The sequence below is a fragment of the Oryzias melastigma genome, linkage group LG21 (assembly GCF_002922805.2).
Source record: "Oryzias melastigma strain HK-1 linkage group LG21, ASM292280v2, whole genome shotgun sequence".
In the NCBI taxonomy this organism is placed as follows: domain Eukaryota; kingdom Metazoa; phylum Chordata; class Actinopteri; order Beloniformes; family Adrianichthyidae; genus Oryzias; species Oryzias melastigma.
Window position 1 is genome coordinate 19,899,746 of NC_050532.1, and position 15,092 is coordinate 19,914,837.

General features: G+C 37.9%; 1 protein-coding gene across 2 annotated transcripts in view; it reads right to left on the reverse strand.

Annotated features, from left to right (window-relative positions):
- LOC112155107 (FERM, ARHGEF and pleckstrin domain-containing protein 1) overlaps positions 1-15,092 on the reverse strand; it is a 64,462-nt gene that overhangs the window by 44,402 nt on the left and 4,968 nt on the right. The gene's annotated exons all lie outside the window — the stretch shown is intronic.

Here is a 15,092-nt window from a genome sequence, read left to right on the forward strand (position 1 = left end):
TGTAAAAAAAAAAAAAAATCTACAAAAAAAAATTGTCTTTGTATTCAATTTTGAAAAAAGATTTTCACAAACTGGAAGCTTAAAACAAAACAAAAAAAACTTCGGCCCCTTTTTGGTGGACCACTGTCTTAGTGGAGTATCCTGGACCAAAATGTTGCTGTAATTCAACATTTCATCCAGTTTTGAAGCCATAGCGAGACACTCCCCAGCACCCAACCTTAGCAGCTTTGACAGACGTCTTTAGGTAAAGTCTCGCGTTTGATGTTGTCGGTGGAGAGATTCTGGGTCAAACACGAGCCAAATAAAAAATGCAGGAGCAAATCCAGCCTCAGGGTGTAGCCTTAGACAGCTGCCATTGTGTGCCTGCATGACTCCAATTTCTTCTGGAATTTAGACCACTCGGCGACAAAGAAAAGAGTAGCAACTGTGTTGTATCTCTAATCTAGACAAGCATAAACAAAGTAGGGTCAGAAGAAATCAGTCTCTTTTTTTTCCACACTTAATGATGACATTTGAATAATTCTGTGTACAATGTGTTCCACATTCAGAAGCGTGAATTTAATTTATTTTCCCTGAAAGAATCATTTTAATGCTGTTACCGTAATCAGGATGTTTGTGAGTTAAAGATGTTGAAGCAGGCGTGGTGAGCATGCCCCAATTCAACTTCAAATGACTAGCGCTCCGTCTTTACACACACTCCTCCAAGACAGCAGAGACACAGATCTGGTTCTGGTAATGGACACACTGGGTTCATGCTGTAGAGTGCTCTCCAGTGTTGTCGGAGAGAAGAGGGCCACTCTGACTAATTCAGCAATTCATAAACAATGGATGAGAGGCTAGTGTGAGTGTTTCTGGGAGGACTTAAAATGTCTCTAAGTTTTCCATGACTGCCTAAAATGACACTCTTCTGAACGTCTGTTGGCAGGATTGGGGCTCCGAAAATATTGGAAATTAAACTGAAAATCATTTAGAAAATTCTTACTCCATCTGCAGATTTACTTTAAATAATCAAAAACATCCCAGTATGGCAAGAAAAATAGTCTTAATAGTCCATGTTTTGTCAAACTAAGATTATTTTGTTATTGAAAAAGTAAGATTTTCTTGAAACAAGGATCTTATATCACTTATTTTCTTTGGTTGATTCCCCTTTCACTCTGTCCATTTTCATACTGTTGCTGAACCGCACCAAGATTCATTTGCAAGTGCACTGAAATCCCTTTATTTAATATACCTAGTCCAATATGAATCGTGTTTTGGGTGGCTTTTCTGGACAACATATCTGGCTTTTCTTTTTTTGATGGTGGAGGACATCCATCTACAGTGGGGGTGTCAAACTCAATCGCACAGGGGGCCAAAACCCAAAACACACAGTAGGTCGCAGGAAGAACAGGATAAACATTTATTGACCACATAAAAAACGAAATTGTTAAAACTTTTAAAACGTAAATTTTTTTTTAAACATAAATATGAATAAAAACAGACGGGAATATTATTATAGAATAAATTAACCTCTACATAAAATACACATTCTATCAAAATTAGGATGTTACATGATAACATCAGGCTGTTAATAATAATTTAATAAAATCATCTGGAGAGCTGGATATAATTACCCTACGGCCTGGATCCGGCCCCCGGGCCGTGACTTTGACACAATGTGATCTACTGTATATAAAGTAGGGCTGGGTACCCCATGATACGATGCGATACATGGCTCACGATGTCGATGATATCGCGATACTGCAATAATTATTTTAAAAAGTCATCTCTAATAACTCACATTAAACAGAAAAACACATTTTTTAAGAAAATATATCCCCATTTACTTTTTAGCTTGAACACAATAATACAAAACTTGTGTCTTATTTTGTGCAACTTTGCTAAAATCAGTAATACTATGTCTTTGACAAGCATTGACACCAATTGAATTTGAATTATCTATAAAATATTGTGATGTATCGCAATATCGATATTTTTGCACACCCCAATATAAAGACAATCCATCTTTAAATTGTAAAATTGTTGTATAAAATGTATAAAAAAAAGCTATAAATTTGTTTTCCTCATCTGAGCTGTTATCTGGCTCAAAACTGTTTGACTCTATAGCTCCAAAATGCACTGGTAATTTATTGCACTGGTTATATTGGGGATGTGAGGGGCTGTAAGCGTGAGTAAACATAAAACTGAGAGGAAGGGGAGGCGGGGTTGTCCCATGCCTTTGGTCCCACCCACACCTCAGGGGTTAGTTTCCGATGCACTGTTGGCGTTCTAAAAATATGTCCTAGACATATTGCCAAAAAATGACAAATTCATAATTAAACGACCATTGGGAACACTTTAAATAGATTGAAAAGTGATTGGAGCGAGACTTCAAACTCAACATTCAAGTTCAGATAAGATAAACTCCGAATGCACGTCTAAAAAAAAAAAAAAAAAAAAATTCTCCACACAATAGAAACTGTGTCTACAGTAAAACAGCATGTGGTGAAATTAATGTCACATGGTGTTTTTGGCTTGAATAAACAGATTTAACCAAAGATGGAGATTAAAGAAAATAGAAAGTCTGATTTTTTTAAATGTCACACAAAATACTGTGTAGCAACAGTATAGTAATTACTACAAATAGTGGTATAATCTAAACACATGTTTATACTTAGCCACAATGGAGCCACACAGTCATTGAAGCACTTATGAACCACATAGATCTACATTAGATGAAATGCCATCCTGTTGTCTCTTGGTTTAAAAAAATGTTAACCGACTGAACACTCATTATGTAATGGACTAAATGAAATAACAGATGAGTGACATTAAAACCACAAGACCTGTGTTTCCAGCAGAAATACAAACAACAAGATTTACTCTTTAGACCTATAAATCAAAAATGACTCCAATCGAGTCAAGGATAAAAAGGTCCACCAGAAGAAAAACTGCTTTTTCAAACCACATTGAAACGATTCTTTAAAGCATCAAACTGAGCAGCAGTTTATCAATGAAAGACAGCGTTTAGCATTAGTGACCCCCCACTCTCACCGCTTTGTGCTCTTGTCGCTGCCAAGGACACAAACATAAAGAAATCATTGTGACTTCGACAACTGTCAGCGTGTCGTAGCTGGTCCACAGACTCTTGTAATAACACCCACTCTGAAGCTGTCATCTGCTGCGGCGGAGACAAATGGGAAAGTCGTGGAAATCCAACGTCCCTCGACATAAATCAAGTTGTAACGAATGAAGGATCTCTGGCGTGCCTCTTAGACAATCTTTAAATGTTGCAAAAATGTAAACACAAAATGAATGTAATCATTTAGTGAAGCCCATTTTTTTTCTCGAGTGAAAACAGTTGACATATTTATTGGTTAAAAGTCACACATTTCATCGCCTTACTTGAAAACAGTTAGTACATTTGGAATTGGACGCAGCAACGCCTGCTGAAAAAAAAGTTGGGGTTGTGTGCCTTCTACTCTTTCACCAGCGGCACATATGGGTTTAGAGAACTAGCACACCAGCTGGAGATTTTGGAGGAAAAAAAATGCTCTCAAGCAGCTGCATGGCAGCAGTGCCACAACGAAACTGAGCTTTCTAATGGAAGAAATCAATTTCCCAAAGACGATGTTATCTGGTTGGGAAATGTTATTATTGTAACATCAGCATATTTTTATTAGTACTGATGCTTCCTCACAAGATACTCAAGCTGCTCATTCTGAGCGCAGTCATGCATCATCCATTGGAGATGCTGGCTTTTGACCACAAGTTTCTCCTCTGTGTCCTGAGGCACTTTACAACAGCAGCATAGATGTCTTCTCAGTAACCGTCTTGAAGCATACCTGCACAAATAAAAAGTGTTGTACCTGACCTTGATGAAGATGTTCAAAATCAGTTTGAATAAGTTAACTGTCCCGACAAGGATTGCAAAGTGCAGGACATCCGTTATTCTTTCTTGTATTGCTTTGCCCCACCCTCGGAATACCTGGCCAATGACTGAAGAGATCTTAAGTCACGTGTTTTTGTTTACAAGCCTTAGTTTGGAGCAGAAAAGAGCGCATATTTCTGACTGAATGAAGACCAAACGCAAACTCAATACAGACCAAATTAAGTCGACTCGGTCCGGACTAACAGACTTTTCCAGTCTGAATACACCCTTATAGAAATATGGTCATGAATTAAATTTGTGCACATTTTCATTTTGTGTTTTGTTGAGTCTTATTGGGGGTGTAGCTGCTGTTCCAAGACAGATGGAACATTCTGGTTGGCTACACTCTGTAGCAGCTTATGCAACAGTTTCTATATTAATGATGAGAGTAAGGGGGTACAGTGATGTCAAGGGAGCCCTGTTTTCATATGTGCAGCTGAGGTTACTGATTTGACATCAGTTCAGGAGTTATGAATTCAATTACTGCCCAGGTGCAGCCGAAAAAAAGACTTCCACGGTTCCAGCAAAAACAGTGCTCCAGACAAAAACACAGAGCCACGTCCAAGGGCAGCAATTTATAGTATACCTTCATTTCCTATCAAACATGGAAGGAAATGACTGCTTATCTCGTGAGAACATTTCAGAAGAGGGGGAGCAGTAAAGGTGAAGCCTTTAAGGCAGGGTCAGATATAGATAACCCTGTGTTAATTACCCATCTGAATTTCAATAAGAGATTCATTATTCATGGAAGAGGGGTAGTGACGCTTAGAAGCAGCAGAAGAAGCCCAGCTCCCAAGAGCTTTGCACAAGACCAGAAGGATAACACAGCTAAGGATCAGACTGAAATTATAGTGTGATGTCTGCCTGCTCTGCTAAGACATGGTCAGTAGAACAGGGTATTAAAGCCAAGGGTTGAAACAGCCAATAGTATTTGCATAAAAATATAGTACACAGAGATGAATCATCTTCATTAGAGACCAAATACAAGACATCCCAGGTTAAATATGACTTTAAACAATGACCACAAGCCAATACTGGGAGGTAGAGTGGGCTAAACTGCTGTTTGAACCAAAAACAAGCATCTTCTATAGAGAGACATCCATCTTTGTTACCATAGGAACAAGACTTATTATAGAGGCATCAGTTTCCCCCAAAGTGTGCACGGTATAGAAAGCAGTGCAAGGATAATGGTGCGGAGTATCTGTGACAGCATCCATCAGGGCCTCGGCGCTGCTTCTGTGTTTTGAGAGGAGAGAGTGTGAAAAAATGCCAGTGAAAGGAATAACACCAACATAGCCGAGCAGAGGCAGATGCCTGCACAAAAATAGAAACAAGGACATGATGGAAATATGCACAGTTCCAGCAATCTCTCAACAGAGAGGCCTGGGTCTTCTTCATGGCATCTGGAGTATTCAGATGAGCTGTTTTGCTTCCCAGTATAACCAACAACGCTGACTGTTCTTTAATGGTACGCTCAAACTGGCCTTGGCAACTGGCGTTCAAAAGATCACTTCGTCGATGTAGAACCTCTAAACTCACATTTTGGGGTCCCGCATTCAAAACTTTTGCATTTGCCTGTCACTTCAAGTTCATTTGGGGGCTCTTTTGCAAACTCTGCATTCATGAACGCACGCTGAAATTTCAACCAGGTGAATTTTTGACTGGTTGGTAGTAACGTCTTTTCTTTTGTTCAAACTTTATTGAACAGAAAACAAGTGTACAAGATATTATATTGTAGAATACAGTGAAAATAACAATCAACTAGGGGTTAGTTACATAAATACTTGCCAAGATTTCCAAATACCAAGAGTTTTAAGAGTCCTTCTGTTAGCAGAGTGTGATATTGATTTTATGTACAAATTTATATCTTTAACCCATGTGCTATCCATGTTGACGCTGGGAGTGGGGTCATCTGGATCCCACATGACAGTGTGCTGAACTTTTTTTTCCCAATGATTTTTTATTTTCCTGGTTTCCGTGGCAGACATAAAATCCTGTCTACCATCATCCACATTTGTTATGGGATGGATAACACGTCAATGTAAAGCTTGGGTCATTTGGACCCCATAAGATAGCACAAAGATTAAGTAATTGAAGAAAATATGGTGTTTTGTGATCAAATGTACACGTTTGAATATAGAATTTTGCAAGAAGACTTATAGGGTAACCAAACACTAAATCAACTTTTTTTGTCTGTTGACCTCTATAAATAGGGCCACATTTTTGACCATTTAAAATAAACTTGTTTAATTCCTGAAATTATAGTCTAAAACCGTGTGTGCTACAGGTTGAAACAAGATATTGCAGTTTAACTTTGTGATTGGTCAACTGGTGCAAGTCCCACGTCATTTCAGAAGTCATCATGCTCTGCAGCTCCAGCATAAAAGCCCCGCCCATCTTTCGATTCAGTAACAGTCAGTCGTTAGCGTGTTAGCTTTAGCTTTAGCGGACTTGGAAGTTAGGCAACAGTAGTTTAGTGCAATTGGCATTGAATCCAACAACGTCTTGATGATTGGATTTGCAATGAATGTTTCACTAGAGATCGTTTGCTTAATGTTAGCCTTTATTAGCTTATGATGCTAGCGTCATTTTACCACTCAGACATGGGTCCCCGTCGGTCTGGACCATGAGCGTCTCCCTAGCGAGAAGGTGGAGAAAAAGCCTCAACCTCCACAGAAAGTTCTGTAGATACACTGGCATCACTTTGCTCTGTACCGCTCTCCTTAGTGAAGAGTACATTACTTCAAGCTAACATCACTGTTAGATCCAAACCATACCTTCCCCGCTCAGCCTGCCACTATTTTTTATAGTATAGTAACAATAGTCCGATAAGGGTTGGCATCCTTTTTAAGTCATAGAAGTATCAAGAGTTAGAAAAGCAATGAAAACTTGCGGTTTGACACAAAGTCTTTCAAAGGGAAAGCCTGGAGCAAGATTTGAACCACTTCAACATTTAGCACCAACCCTATTTAGACTGTAGGTGGCAGACAAGTGCAAGTAAACAGTAGAAAAACAAAACAAGAAGAAGCCCCTCCCTGTTACTCCCTGCTTGTCCGGTGAGAACACCATATGCTAAAAGTGTGTACAAAAACCCGCATTCAGTATGTTCTTGAAAGCATCACGCATGCCTGGTGTACATGTAGCATAAAACCATCATGGCAGCCAGTTTACCATCAGCCCATCACAGATTCACATCACGCACAAGCCTGATCCTACTAATGTAGTTTATTTTTCCATGAAACAGACCAAACATGCGCCCCGGACATGTTGGTATTCTTAGCCATCGGTTACCAGATAATTCCCCCTGATGCTCTCCTCCTGTGGCCCTCATCCTTCACGACCCAATTACATTTCAGGACACGAGGGAGGAAGATGGCTGTCCATGGGAAAATAACCTCTCCACATCTCACCACAGGATTTCAATTTCATTCCATGAGAGGATGACAAGCAACGGTTCAAAGGTCATGTGAGGAATCTATGGGAATGTTTTCCATTAGTCCAACCTAGAACAATGTAGGTCTTGTGGGAGGTATGAAGACATTACTGCTTCAAATTGTAACAGTGGAGAATTTTTTACAAGTGTCTCATTTTTGAGCCATTGTGGAGCATCTGTCAACCTGAAATTCCCAACACACCAAAATAAAAACATTTTTTTTAAGAAAACTGGGTCAATCGGCAGTGAAACGAACATGAGCAGCATCAAGACTTTCCAGCGAGTCGTGTAAGTCCAAGGATTTGAATACAAAAAAAGGCATTTTCTTGCGTCACATCATTCAGGGGGCTTTGTCCTCTGATGTGCAGCAGCATATCCCCACGCTGGTGCAGCACAGCCAGATTAATGCCCTGTATGGGCAACCCCCCCACCTTTCCCTCCACTCCTCCCAAGCAGATATCAGTGGAAGACAGAACTCTGCAGCACAGCAACAAGCTCAGACGCTCCTCATCCATGTCTCTGCGTATCCATGGCAACCAACGTAGACCAGCATTACAGTTACCCTTTTTAATAAGAAATCCTGTGGAGCTGAAACTCATCGTAATTCTTTGTATGTCCACTCAGGAAAAAAAAAATCTGGGTTGTCACCTCAGATTGACTGATTGCATTTTGCAACCGAAAGGTCGCTGCAGTCGCTCTTTAAAGGGATGATAAATAATGAAAACATCCTTTAGGAATAGTGCATTGATTTTAAGGAGATGACTTGTTTAGATCCACCAATACCATAATAATTACTAATCTGGCTTCTATTTAAAGGACTTTTTGTAAGAAAAGGTATGTTCCACTTCGGTTTCCTGTCCAGGCTTTTCAACCTTTAACTCACTCGGATGGCTTCTCAACCCAACCTAAGTAAGTGTGACAAACTGCAGAAAAAAAGCATCTTTAAGAAATACTGGAGCTTCACTACCTGTCTGAGGGTAAGCGAAAAGTAACTGGAGCCAATGCACTTCAAAAAAGAAACATTAGGTGGCTGAATACAAAATAAAGCCTGTCCCTGTTACTTTACTTTCAATGTAAAAGGGTTCAACTTCACAGCAGAAATAGCCACATCCATGACACTTCTCTGGCCTATTACATTTTAAATCAATTTACTTAAAAACTGACAAGTGTATTTTACATGCAAATTTTCTTGCAAAATGTTATGAATGCTAGTAATGCATTGCTAATTACAAATATAGACATTTTTTTAAATAAAAAAAAAACAGCTGTAGAGTTTTGTTTGTTCTTTTGGTTTTCAGTTTCTCTTATTTATCATCTAGTTCTTTATGATCTTTTGTCACCACAAAAAGGATTGTGTTAAAATTACATTAAATATTATGTATAAATGGTTAAATTGAAATCTGGAATCAGGAAAAAAAAAAGTCAAAATCATTCAAAATGTAACAGAACAGTGACGGCCTACATTTACAATCACCTCAATTTTATCTTCTGTTGTTGCCGCCAAATTAAGGATCTTCCAGCCTCTGATCCGCAGGCTGCTCATCAGTCAATCATGCAACAGTGAGTCTGTTGAAGACGGGCCTGAAAGAAGCTCTTCATCGTGTTTCTGCTCATTAAGTCAGGACTTACAACAAGCCACACTAGATCTCCTCTAATTGCTTTCTGCTACAATGACGGGCTGACAGCATATGGGACTGGGATTCGTGAATGGACGGTTGATGGTTAACCTCCTGGACTGGACTTGCTCTAAAGCATGTGAGGTTTTCGTTTTGCTACATGGCCCACTTGAGCAAAAATACCCCAGTTTTTAGAAACTGAAATAAGAAAAAACTCACTTTTTTAACAGCTGCTACTTCTTCATTTCTGTGATTTTTAAGATATTTTTCACCATTTTTATATCAGATTTCTTTCCAATCATGTATAAGGTCACAACATTACAACATTACAGTTATCACAAACAACTTTAATCTGAAACTCACTCTCCCACTATCACAGAGACAATCCCAGATTCCAGAATAAATCACCGGATCTCACCCACAGCACCAACGCAATCTTTTTCAGGAACTTGTAATCACTAACTTCTCATCAATTATTACCGAAACCTGACGGCTGCTGTATGCCTAAGTTCCCTTCTCATCTTTTACCTGTTTTAACATTCAACCATCCTAGCAAGTGCACCTCTCACTCCCTATAGTAATGGCTGCAAGAGAAACTACATTGAAGGTAAAGTTCAATAAATAAAAGTACTGGATGGTAACGAACAACATTGATCCATTTTTAAACTTAAAAGTCTAATTTGATGCATGTTTTTGAACACTGAACACATCAAAAGATAAGAATCATTGGTGAAATATTCGATTTCAGAGATAATTAGATTAAAATATCTACATTTCAACCTGATAATGGGAGGATAAAAGGGATAAATCAGTTCCAACTACAACAAAAACCTAACATAAAACTCTGCAATGATTTTTTTGGGTTTTGGCAAAGCAATGATAGACAGATTATGATGCATGTATTAGTTTACAATACAAACTCTATGGATTTTTTTTCAGTAATAAAAAGATCAGGTGTGCTCAGTCAACTAGAGACTGGGGTGATTCAATCGAGTTAATCTGCATCTGCAAAGCAGGTTGATAGCACAGAAGTAACAGGGTTGGTGACTCTTGCTGTAAATACACATTATTTCAGTTAGTGTGTAGAAAGTTCATGTGATAAAATAACAAAAATTATAGAAAAACAGAAAAAATTACCCACTTCAACTATATTTTTTTTTAATTGCAAAAATTGTTCCCAGTATTTTTTTAAATTATGATTATGCTGCTTTTAGCCCATATCAAAAAGATATTTTCTGATGAAGCTCATGCTGGTGTGGAAGTTAGCCTCCACTAATTTCCCATCATCCCTTTGTTTACATTCTCTCCCACTAGCTTACAGCACCTCACACGCCCAAGTTTCATACATGTTCAACATAAATAAAAAAAGAGAAAAAAGAACATGTTAAAAACACAATTTTTGTTGGAGTGGGTCTTTTAAAAAAGCAGAAAAAAAATCAATAGAAGTAGTAGTAGCACATGTGTTCTTGTTAGTAACTGGTTAGGATAATGATGCCTGACTGTTTCCTCCACAGGAATTAGCATAACTCCACTCCCCCCTCTTTGCCCTAATGAACCCATCCCCCATTTCTTAACCCCTGAATTCATCATCAAAGCACATTCTTCACAGCCAATTTCACCTTCGAGCAAAAAAAACTAATCCGTTATCGCAAGACTGTTCTTTTCCTAAAGAGTAAATATAAAAAAATGAGACATTTTGACCCCTGTTAAACCATTCTACTGCTGTTTTATCAGCCGGACATCATCTGCGCACAAATGTGCTCACAGTTGAGAGTGTTAAGTAGGCCACAGCGTGGTGTGTGAGCAACATCATGGCTCAGTGGCCCGTTTTTGTTTCCCATCCATCTGATACTTCACCTGCTGAGGTGGAAACTTATCCCCCCCGCCTTAAACAAAACAGGAATGAAATCCTTTCGTTCAGGCATTTTCTTACAGAGCTGTTCATCTGATGTGAAAGTCTGCATTAAATATTTAAAGCAAACCAACCCAGAATCACTGGAAATAAGAACATATTTCTCACATGAACACTCCAAAGTCATAATATACTATTTCCCCTCTTTAAAAGCTCATAAAAATGGGAACATTTGTAAGACTAAACCCGTTTTGTGCTTTCTGTTTTCAGATAAATGATTTTTCCAGCCCAAATGTGAGCCATTGACAATGAAAATATACTTTACCGACACCCCAGGGGAAGACAATATCAAAGCCACTTAGACTGTTATCTCAAGTAGCGACTTGAGATAACAGTCTGATGTGGAGTAAATTGAGCATAAATGCGGTGTTCTGTTAGCGGGGGCCTTTTGTCATCCCTGCACAGAGTTTTTTTGGCTTGTTTCAGCTTCACCTGTCTGGGGAACAAAGGCTAATTTGTCATTATTGCCACTCAGCTGTAAAAGCTTTTAATGTCACTGTGAGGGCCAACAACGGAACGTGCACAAACAATATATGAATATTTGCATGCTTTATTGCTCACATGCAGCTGGTTTCTGAATTTGAATGTGTCTTTTAATATTTCACTGGTTAGTCACATCAATGACATGATTATTTTTGTTATTTTTTGGCACTGTGATATAGTAAAAGGTCAGCAATATCTCTGAGATGAGGTCCTTCTTATAGGTTTTGACTTTTAATTTTTATTTTGATGTTTTTATCTATTTTAAAAGATTTTCGAATTATTTTTTAATTAAAATTATGCATTTTTTTCACCTAAATAAATAAAATATATACGTCATTTTCTAGGACACATTGGATATATCAGAATGCCACAAGAACATATTAAAAACACCAAAAACAAGATTTTCACCAGAGTGGGTCTGTGGTTAACTGTGAGTAAATGCTAATCTTTTGTTAATTTTTCTTTTTTTTTTTGTACCTGATAAGTCCGAATCTGAAAAAGCTGGCTTATGGCTCTGAGTAACTGCTGAGAAAGTCAAAACAGAAGCAGGTGAAGGAAATAATCCAAAGTGGAGCTGGTGAGGGTGACAACCAGAGATTAGCAACTTTACTGGGTTTATCTTTTACCGCTGAGCTGAGCTCTGATGCCCCACGTCACTCCTGTTCCTGAACTGACCGGCTGTTCACTTCAACGATCATTGTCTTTTTTTAAAAACTGTATAAAGGCCTGTATAGTGAAAAACTTTGTGGAAAAGGTGCACTGCACGCCATGATGCATTCAGGGACATCACAATTGAAGGACAGCATTTGTGACACAATCACCAAACAGGCTCATTCCTACAAATACTGATCATGTAAATTGATCATTATGCTCCCTTAGTTTTTTTTTTTTACTTATTATAGTAAAACAAGAAAAGTTGTAGCTCAACTTCAGACTAAAAAGAATTGTGAAGAAGGATCAGCAGGCAGATTTTGTTCAAATCTGAGCATGCATTCATGGTACGTGGAGTCCCACAGGGTAAAATACTAGGACTACTGTAATTTATTCATGCACATTAGGAAACAATGATAGTTCAGCATCACTCGGCTTGGAAATGTTGAAAATAATCTGGTTTTATATGTTTTCACATTGTACTCAATACCATTTATTCATTTTTATTTATTTAATCTTATTTTGGAGGATCTGTTGAGAGCAGATTCTCATTTACAATGATGGCAACAAGATTCAGTTGTCTTGAGAGAGAATACAAGAGACTCAAACTGAAAAAAAAATCACTAATTAGCAGAGATCAAGAGCATAAAACAGCATCCAGAATGAATGTTTTTTAGATATTTAATAATAATAAGAGCTTGAATCTTGGCTCTGCATCATGTTTACAGACAAAAACGTACTGTTTACTCTTGCTCGTAGATTGGCTGGACGTTCACACTTTTGTCAAACACCAGGGTCACTTGTAATAAGTAAACTGACTCTTTTTAAGGTGGACCAAACCTCAATTGTTTCATTCATATCAAAATATAGGTAAAATTTCACATCTAAAAAAAACAAAAGGGTACAACCAGAAGAAACAGTGTCAATGACCCACAATCCCATTGAGAAAACAGATTTTTTAAGCATAAAAATGAACATTTATGGTTAAATCAAACCTAAATTTGTCTTCCTTCCCTATTTTCAAACTGAAAAATTCAGAAGTTTTATGTTCAGGCAGAATTTAGAGATTTCCAGCAGGCTGGAGTACTTTCTGGAAGAGCAGAGGGTCCATTAAAAACATTACAGCAGAGTTTAAAGCAGGAACAGAACAGGAGCACGTCACTCCTGCTCTCAACCTCTTCATTAACTACAGCACTGATTATTTAAGTGCTGCTGCTGAGTTTTTAAATCACTTAAAATAAATTGCAATAAATTGCATGTTGCACAAACCCAGCAGGGGTTAGAGGATGAAGGTGCTACACAAACAAACCCGTCTTTGTCTGACTCTATCATTTAATTGTTCTCCGTTGTGTGTTTTTCTTTTTCTGTTCTTTCGCTATAAAGTTAATATGTGGCAGAGGGAGTGTTCACTGTTTTTTTGTGGATCTTTGCAGGTGTGGATTGCTGCTGGGTGTTCTCTCCAGGTTCCAGCGAGGCCCAGGGTGTGGTGGCTTTAAATTTCAGAGCTCCCTTCTCCTCCAGCTGCGGGTTTTTGGCCGGGCTCAGCTCGTGCTGCGCTCTCCTCGCCACGGCAGAGCGGAGACGTGTCATGTGCGTGCCCTTGTGTGGTGTCATGTGGTGCCTGGTCAGCTGATCTGCCCTGCTTTTCGTGGTTATTTCTCTGGTTTTAGCTTACAGGTGGGGTGAACTGGCATTTTCTATAGAGCTGGTTCCCCCTGTATGCGTTAGTCTAATCGTGTGTCGTTTTATTTTTGCTTTTATTGCAGGGTAATTAGCCCTTGCGGGTAAAGACGGTTTGTATTGTTTATTGTTTTTGCTTTTGTACCCTAGAGCATTTTGAGTAACTTTTTTATTAGTTTCAGTCACAAAACTCATCATTTATATCATAAGTATGTCGCTTTGTGTATCTATAAATAAGATATCAGCAGCCAAATCATAGTTAAAGTATAGACATTTAAGGGGTGGGAGTAAAAAAGTTTTTCTTTATCCCGCTCCTTTTTTGAATAATAAACAAAAAAGTGCATTACTGACAAAACTGTCAAATTGTATGTTTGTGAATAAACTCTCAGAATATAGGATGTAAATATGTATTTTGTATGGTTGGAAACAAGTACATTTGAGCGCAAAAGCTTGAAAAAAAAAATGGGTCCAGTTTCTAACTCCAGCAGAAAAATATATGCACCTTTTAAATATTTACAATAATTGAATTAATATAATTTTCTTTGTATAGCAATTTGACTGCAGTACATACAAGTCCCTTTCAAAATAAAAGACATAAGACTCCCCTGCTGCAGCAGATTTGCTTTAATTAAAAATGAAAGAAAACCAAATCAAACATGGCATTTTCTATCATTATGACTTTGGTGTGAGACCATCCTTTTTCTTCGTTTACTGTTAAATATATATAACATAACAAACACTGGTGTAGAAGCAATATTTTTAAATAAATCTACATTAATCCAATAATTAGCCACTCTAAATGATGTTTTTTGAGTTGTCTAACATTTTAAAATTCCAAATATAAATGAAAAAATTCAACTGATTAAAGGACATTAACTTTAAATTGTCTATTTATTGAAAATGTTCGCATTTGTCTTTATTGCCATTGGCTAGACCAACAGATGAAGGAGCCATAGAGCCTCAGGTTGCAGACTCCTGGTCAAACTGCTTACATAAAGGAGAAATTTGATTTCATTTGTTTGTGTGAAACACTTATCAGAAAATCAGAAATGTGAATTTTTTTTGTTTCAAATGGAATCAACCAGCAACATCGGATTGTTGGTTTTCACTCACTGTACTAACCACAAACCAAGTTTAAAACAAAAAAGATTTTCTTTCTTCACCTCATTTCACATGCAGACTCCACAGGCTTAGCAACAGTCAACTATTAAAGGTCAAAATAGGCAATTTGATTGTTCCTTTGAGAAGAAAAGTCACAGAAAAATCATGTAAATGAGGGCGTTTATATAAAGAACAGGTGAGAGGCCCAGAAAGCCAAACCAGAAACAAGGCTTTTAATGCCAGAAAAGAAACAAAATGCAAATTGAACGGAAACTTCCAACAGCAGCAGAATAAAATGAGGTCGGC